The sequence below is a fragment of the Macrotis lagotis genome, chromosome 1, assembly GCF_037893015.1.
Source record: "Macrotis lagotis isolate mMagLag1 chromosome 1, bilby.v1.9.chrom.fasta, whole genome shotgun sequence".
In the NCBI taxonomy this organism is placed as follows: domain Eukaryota; kingdom Metazoa; phylum Chordata; class Mammalia; order Peramelemorphia; family Peramelidae; genus Macrotis; species Macrotis lagotis.
In genome coordinates, this window is record NC_133658.1 from 576,650,403 (window position 1) to 576,659,236 (window position 8,834).

At 38.0% G+C, this 8,834-nt stretch overlaps 1 pseudogene; it reads left to right on the plus strand.

The window, feature by feature from the left end:
• Positions 1 to 2,001: 2,001 nt before the first annotated feature.
• Positions 2,002 to 2,954, plus strand: LOC141521522 (ADP-ribosylation factor-like protein 5A pseudogene; annotated as a pseudogene).
• Positions 2,955 to 8,834: the final 5,880 nt, after the last annotated feature.

The following is an 8,834-nucleotide window of genomic DNA, read 5'->3' on the forward strand; positions in this document are numbered from 1 at the left end:
TTTAATAAAAATAAATAAAAAAAAACAAAAAACCAAATGAATGATTCCCTTCCCCCTCCTCCATGCTCTTTATACTTTCATTTTATACTTTATTCCCTTGGAATAAAAATATAATTTAATGTTTGGTAAGTCTTATCTAAGTGATTAATGCAGGCTTGGAAAGAGATAAGAGTGAAATTATCATTATTTTAAAAGTGATGATTGCTTCTGAATGTCTTTATTTTAAATCCCAGATTTACTATTAACTTGGATATTTTATTATTTTAAGATTGTCATACTCTAAAATATGCTCTTTTAATCTAGTTGTTGTTCTGAATCTAGTAAATACATACCTCAATCAAAACTAACAACTAAGTAGCATCCCAGACTAGTCAGCTTTAGATAGTTTCAGGTACTATATACCAGATAGTGAGAGGCTGATGCAGGGGAAGATGAAGACAATGTGAATGTAACAGAAAGAATTTGGGTGGAAATGTAAATTGACTCTTGAGATGTAAATTGACTTGAAGTAGAGAATTATGATTGTAACAGAAACAATTGTAATCTTGGGTGGGGGACCCTCCCCATTCTAAGTACCCCCATTCTAAAAGTACCATTGTTTAATGTAAAATTTGTATACTGATCTCCTTCCTAATTCTGGGTCTAATAAGAGAAAAGGAGTTTACCTTTTGTCCTCTGCATAAGAAGCAAGACATAAAGACCTGAGTTGGTCAGTTCAGGGCCAGCTTAGTCTTCTCTGACAATGGCCCAGTCAACACTGCTTGGCTATTCTTTTATCTTTCTCTTTCTCTCTCTAGACTTCCTATGTCTTGCAACCTTTTTAATAAATTTTTGTTTTACTTCCACCCATGCTTTCCTGAGTCTGAATAATGATTCCTCATAAGCAGAACTGAACCCAAGTAGCTAGCAGCTACACAGTGACATGTAATGGATAAAGATCTGGTCTTGTAGTAAAGAAATATAAAAACTTGGGCTAAAGGAATACTTCCCACACATAGTGATTTTGTGATCCTGGACAAGTCACTTAATTACTTAGTACCTCAGGAAAATCCCTAAATCTTTGAGTTACAGAAGAACTACAAAGATAAAGAAAATTTCATTAGTAAATCCTTATATCAGAGAAATGAAAGGTGTGGACAAAAATAGAAACTAGCCCAATAGATATTTTACTGTATATTATGAATACAACTGACAAAAATATGCTTTAAGCAACCTAGAAGTGTTTCATCAATTGTTGGAAAGGATATTTCTAAAGATACTTCCATTTCTGATTTTATATGTTCTAACATCTAAGTGCACATATGCTTAATGTAAATGTAAGTTAAGCAAATCACCAGGTATAAATTACTGGAATCACACTGGGATAAGCTAGGGAGTTTCAAGGATTTAAGTCATTTTTGCTCTTTTTCTTCTGAATTTTTAAAGAAATTTTAGAAATTATTCCTAAAGATTATCAGTGTGGAAGAGTTCTTTTATTGCCATTGATGTTTGATGGATTTGATTTAATCCCTTTTTTTCTTCGCCTTCCAACTTTATAGTGATGTTACTTCTGGCCTGAGCCATATAGGAGGGATAAGACCAGGTTAAAGGTCCTGAGTTACCCCCAAACTGGTTATGATATCCATGACATAGTGGAGAGAGCATTGGCTCAGGAGTCAAGAAGTTTTGTGTTCAGTTATGGTCTTTATTTTTTCTTTAATATTTATTCTCATTTTGTACAAATAATTTTTTTATATTAATAAAATATTCTTGTTTAAGAGTAAATGAAATAGGAGGCTCCTTCCGACGAGGCAGCGATGTCCGCGATCCCGGAGCGCACCTCAGTGACGGCTGGGCCTCCTGCAGCGCTGCAGCCTGGCCTTCGGTCTCCCGTAGAGCGGGCAGGGGGCGGCCGGAGGGTCCCTGGCTCGCGTTCCTCCTCTTCCTCCTCCTCCTTCCCCTTGGCCGTAGGGTACTGAGCTGAGGGAGGGCAGGCGAGGCGGCTGGGGCGGGGGGCTGCCACCCTGAGGATGGGAATCCTCTTCACCAGGATATGGAGACTGTTCAATCACCAGGAGCACAAAGTTATCATTGTTGGTCTGGATAATGCGGGGAAAACCACCATTCTTTACCAATTTTCTATGAATGAAGTTGTACACACATCTCCTACTATAGGAAGTAATGTAGAAGAAATAGTAGTTAACAATACACGTTTCCTAATGTGGGATATTGGTGGCCAAGAATCTCTATACGAACACTGAGTTTGTCATTGCTGTTGTGGACAGTACAGACCGAGAGAGGATTTCTGTAACTTAGAGAAGAACTCTATAAAATGTTAGCACATGAAGATCTAAGAAAAGCTGGATTGCTGATTTTTGCTAACAAACAGGATGTTAGAGAATGTATGACAGTAGCTGAAATTTCCCAGTTTTTGAAGCTAACTTCAATTAAAGATCACCAGTGGCATATCCAGGCATGCTGTGCTCTTACTGGTGAGGGATTGTGCCCAGGACTTGAATAGATGATGTCATGTCTTAAGATTAGATGATCTCTACTGACCTCTATTTGTAGACTTTACATAAATGAAGTGGTGGACTATAATTAACCCGAAAACTGCAAAAATTAATGGGTTAGATATATTTATAATAAACTGACAAACTTTTTCTATAAGAAACAAATTAAGACCACTTCTTTGAAAAGAAAGATGGAGTCCCACGTTCCAGTTTGCTTTCACATAAATTTCTTCTGAAGTTAGGTCTTAAAGCTGTGATTGACATTTCTGTCATGATGAATCCTCTCAGGATATTGTGTAGTCTGTGGTAAGTATAAAGGGAGAGGAAGACATTTTTAACTACAAGAGCTTTATTATCAGTACAACCCTCCCTAAGTTGAATGTTCTCTTTTCGTTCAAGTCAAACAAACAAACAAACAAATCAATGGCACAAGTATTCAATTTCCACTATTTTTTAAATGTAATGTTACCTATGAGAAAGATGTTTTGCATCAGTTTGTATATGTATTGTATGTATACTTCAAATTTAGATTAATGGCTTTGCTTTATATACACTAGAGAAAAGGTAAATAATATGCCTAACCTAAGTGAATAATATGCTTACTTATAACTAGAATGAAAACAGTACATAGATGTTGACATGTCACTTATATTTTTGTCCTTTATGTTCTATGTATTGTATTAACCTAACCAGAAAAATTTTGCACTGCTTTAAAAAAAATGAAAGCTGAAATTTTCCAAATTTTGGGAGTTGGGAGTGGGTTAAACTAAATCATAAAAACACACAAGAAGATATGGTACACTGGAATGGAATTCTTATGCAGTAGTTGATTTAATATTACCAACTGCCACTAATTTATTTCCAGAATGTTCTTTTTATTTTTTAAGGACTTATGTTGTCTATTTAAGTAATCTTGCATTTTAAATTGTGAGAATACAATTTAGGAAGTAAATTTTCAGAGTCAATTATGAGAAAAAACATTTTAAGAAATGTGTTTTATCAAATGGTGTGACCCTTCAAAATTTTGAAGTACTGGATTTTAGTTAGAATCATTGAACAAACATTAAATTATTGGCAACTGTTGAATGAATTTGACATCTTCAAGACTAAGGCATACTATCCTGGTCACTGAAATGTGGAGGGTCTGTCATTGGTTTGTAGTGGTCTGCTATGGAAAGCAAGAATTTTTTTTTCCACTTTTTTTTGTTTTAAAGCATTAGTATTTTGAGAGCATTTAAAATTATAGCTAAGTGACTTATTCCCACTTATATATTGCTTAATAACTAGGCAACTGAGCAAAAATATTTCTGAATGTTTATTATGATTTCAAAATGGTTTTTGCATAGTAAGTGACTTCTAAAGTAATCTATATTAAACTTTATTGTCATTTACAGTACTGTTACTCAAAGTGCTATAAATGTTGAATTGATATTTTTAAATTTGTTAAATTCAATATAAGCCTCTGACGTAGCCATGAATAGTCTTTATACTAAGTAATAATTATTACCATTAAAAAATTCCTATGTATTAAAAAAAGAGTGAATGAAATACCCCCCATAAATATAGACTTGCTTGAGTGATAAAGTAAAGAGGAGAGAAAAAATTTAAAATTTAAAAAAATAATAGTAATAATTGTAGGTATGGCCAGGTGGTGCAATGGATGGAGCACTAGCCCTGGAGCCAGGAGCACCTGAGCCCACATCAGGCCCTGTACACCCAACAATCACCCAGCTGTGTGATATGCAAGTCACTTGAACTCCACTGCCCTGCAAAAAACAAAAAAAGAAAAAAAAGACCCAAAATAAAATAAAATAACAATAATAGTAGGGGTGGCTGGGTGGCGGACAGAGCATTGGCCCTTGAGCCAGGAGCTCCTGGGTCCAAATCCGGCCTCAGACACCCAACGATCACCCTGCTATGCAGCCCCAGGCAGGCCACTCAGCCCCATTTGCCCTGTACGCCCCCCCAAATAATAATAATAAAAAATGTGCCTGAGTCTTTGTTCCAACACCAACAACTCTGTTGTGGGTGGATCACATTCTTTATGATAAGTCCATGGCAAAAGTTACTTCCATATTTTTCCATTGTTGCCATTGCTGATCACAACTCCCTCCTTTCGTACTTCTCCACTACCATGTAGTATATTTTCTCTCTCCTTTCACTCTGACTCTGCTGTAGGATAGCTGAGGAGTGGTGCAGAAGACAGATCCCTGGCTCTGGGGCCAAGAGGCCCTGAGCCCCCTTACCACCCCTTAGGCCCAGCATCCACCTGGCCCTATGGTCCTGGACAGGCCATGCAATCTCAGCTCCTTTCAAGAAGAAAAAAGAAAATGCGTTATATCTGACCACTCTCCCCCCATGGTCCATCCTCTCCTCCATCACTCACATCCCCCCCTTGCTCCCGTTGCCCCCTCCTTCTTACTCCAGTTGCCTATAACCATTGAGTATATATACTGTTTCTTCTCCTAGCCACCTCTGATGAGAGCGAAGATTCCCTCATTCCCCCTTGCCTTCCCCCATTCCATATCATTGAAATAGCTCATTGTAATAAAGAAAAATCTTATTATATGAAATATCTTGGCCTATTCCCCCTCTCCTTTATCTTTCTCCCATTACATTTCCCTTTTTTCTATTGACTCCATTTTTACACTACATTTTATCTTCAAATTCATCTTTCTCCTGTGCTTCAACTATAAAAGCTCCCTCTACCTGCTCTATTAACTGAGAAGATTCATATGAGTGTTATCAGTGTCATTTTTCTATACAGGAATACATGCAGTTCATCATCATCAAGTCCCTCATATTTTCCCCCTCTCCTTCACTCTCCATGCTTCACCTGAGTCCTGTATCTGAAGATCAAACCTTCTGTTCAGCTCTGGCCATTCCAACAGGAACATTTGAAATTCCCCTGGTTCATTGAAAGTCCATCTTTTTCCCTGGAAGAGGACATTCAGCCTTGCTGGGTAGTTTATTCTCGGTTGCATTCTAAGCTCTTTTGCTTTCCGGTATATTATATTCCAAGCCCTATGAGCTATTTATGTAGTTGTTGCTAAGTCCTGTGTGATCCTGACTGCAGCTCCACGATATTTGAACTATGTCCTTCTGGCTGCTTGTAATATTTTCTCTTTGACTTGGGAGTTCTGGAACTTGGCTATAATATTCCTAGGGGTTGGTTTTTTGGGATCTCTTTCTCGGGGGGATCAGTGGATTCTCTCCATTTCTATTTTGCCCTCTGCTTCTAGAATATCAGGGCAATTTTCCTGTAGTAATTCTTTGAAAATGATGTCAAGGCTCTTTTCCTGATCATGACTTTCAGGTATTCCAAATATTTTTAAATTATCTTTCCTAAGTCTGTTTTCCATATCAGTTGTTTATCCAATGAGATGTTTCAACATTTTTTTCTAATTTTTAATTTTTTTGGTTTTGAAGTAATAAATCCTGGTTTCTCGTAAATTCATTAATCTCCCTGAGTTCTATTCTTTGTCTGAAGGATTTGTTTTCCTCAGAGTTTTCTTATCTCTTTTTCCATCTGGCCAATTTTGCTTTTTAAAGCATTCTTCTCCTCAATAACTTTTTGAACTGTTTCATCCATTTGACCTAAGCTGGTTTTTAGCATGCTATTTTCTTCAGCATTTTTTTGGATTTCCTTGACTAGGCTGCTGACTTCATTTTCATGTTTTTCCTGCATCTCTCTCATTTCTTTTCCCAGTTTTTCTTCTAACTCCCTCATTTGGTTTTCAAGGTCATAGCCTGAGCCCAATTTCTGTTTTTCTTGGAGTCTTTAGATGCAGGAGCTTGTGCTTCCTCATGTTCAGACTGAGTATTTTGATCATTCTTGGGACACTCCCACAAGGATCTCAGTGTGTGAGGCTCTGTCCTCCCTCCTGGTCTGTGAATGACCATAAGCCATGGGACTGAGATGGGGGGGGGGGCCTGCTGTTATATGGTGGGGCTAGACTGCAATCAGGATCTGAATGTGGTCAGAGCCCCAGAGTCCTGTTCCAGGTGCAGAGCTCTGCAGTCTCTCTTCACTCCCCTCCCTCAGCTCAATGGGCTCAGGCCCTGGGGGTTCCTACTTACCAGCTCCACCTGCTTCTGTTCCTGGATCTGGGCTGTGGTGGCCACTCTGCTTGCTGTGTGCCCTGATGGCTGGGCTTCACGTGCTCACTCTGGCAGAGGTCCCCCCTCTGTTCCCCCAATTTGTGCCTGGTACTCCCCAGGGTGTAGCTCAGGAAACTCCCCCCGCTGCTGTAAGCCACGGCTCCCAGCGCCCTGGGGCTGCCTCCGGGAGGCTGAAGTTCTTTCACTCTGGCAGGCCACCCCTCTGGCAGGCCACCCCTCTGGTGGGTCACCCCTCCAACCCCAGGGAGCAGAGAGTTTCTGCTCTTTTCCAGGTTACCTTGAGTAGGAGAACTGCCTCATTGGGTCCCTCTGTGGGTTCCGTCTCTCGAAAATTTAGAGTCCTTAGCTTATGAGTTTTATGAGAGAGCGCCTAAGACAAGATCCGTTCTTGTTGCCATCTTGGCTCCGCCCCCCAATCATGGTCTTTAACATTTACTAAAAGTGTAAACTTAGATCTAGTCATTTAATCTCCATGGGCCTTGGTTTTTCTGATCTAAAAATTAAGGTGCTATACTGACTTCTAAGGTTCCTTCTAACTCTTGATCAATGACTCTGAACCTAAGGCATGCTAACTTAGAAAGTCATAGAATTGAAGATGATCCCATTCTACTTGTTAGTATTTTATTTTTTCCAATTGCACACACACACACACACACACACACACACACACACACACACACATAGGGTTTTCAACATTCTTTTTTTTTTTTTAGTTTTTGCAAGGCAAATGGGGTTAAGTGGCTTGCCCAAGGCCACACAGCTAGGTAATTATTAAGTGTCTGAGGCTGGATTTGAACTCAGGTACTCCTGACTCCAGGGCCAGTGCTCTATCCACTGCACCACCTAGCCACCTCTCAACATTCATTTCTGAAAGATTTTGAGTTCCAAATTTTTCTTCCTCCATCCCTTTCTTCTACCTTTCCAAAGACAGCAAAAAAATTTAATATAGATTATATATGTACATGTTAAACATATTTCCACATTAGTCATGTTGTGAAAGAAGAATCAGGAAAAAAAGGAAAAGCTATGAGAAAAATGCAAAAACAACAAAAAATGAAAATAATATACTTCAATCTGCATTCAGCATGCATAATTCTTTCTCTGAATGTGTATAGCATTTTCTATCATGAATTTTTTGGAATTGTCTTAGATCTTTGTATTACTGAGTAGAACTAAGTCTATCATAGTTGATTATCAGATATTGTTACTCTTACCATGTACCATTGTCCTCTTGACCCTAATCACTTCACTCAGCATTAATTTATGTGAGTCTTTCCAGGTTTTCCTGAAATCCATTGGATCATCATTTCTTATAGGAAAATAGGATTCCATTCCATTCATATAACACAACTTGTACAGTATTTTCCCAATTGATGGTCATTCCCTAAATTTCCAATTTTTTTCCACTACAAAAACAAGTGCCATAAATAATTATGTACTTTTCCTTTTTTCCCTTCTTTATGATGTCTTTGGGATACAGACCTAGAAGTGGGATTACTGAATCAAAGGATATGCACAGTTTTGTAGCCATTTGGGCATAGTTCCAAATTGTTCTCTAACATGGTTGGATCATTTCACAACTTGACAAACTATGCATTAGTGTTCCAGTTTTGCCACATCTTTTCTAACATTTATCATTTTTCTTTTCTGTCATATTAGTCAATCAGATAGGTGTGAGGTAGTATTTTAGAGTTATTTGAATCTGCATTTCTCTAACCAATAGTGATTTAGGGCATTTTTTAATATGTCTATAGACAGCTTTAATTTCTTCATCTGAAAACTGTTCATATCCTTTTTTTTAGGTGTTTTTTTTTGCAAGGCAAATGGGGTTAAGTGGCTTGCCTAAGTCCACACAGCTAGGTAATTATTAAGTGTCTGAGACTGGATTTGAACCCAGGTACTCCTGACTCCAAGGCCAGTGCTTTATCCACTATGCCACCTAGCTGCCCCTGTTCATATCCTTTGACCATTTGTCAATTGACTTATATTCTTATAAATTTGATTCAGCTTTCTAAATATTTTAGAAATGAAACACTGGCTACGAAAATTGTTTCCCAACTTTCTTCATTCCTTTTAATCTTGTCTGCATTGATTTTGTTTGTGCATATACTTTTTAATTTATTATAAACAAAAATATCCATTTTTGCATTTCATAATATTCTTTATTTCTTGTTTAGTCATAAATTCTTCCCTTCTCCACAGATATGACAGGTAAACTAT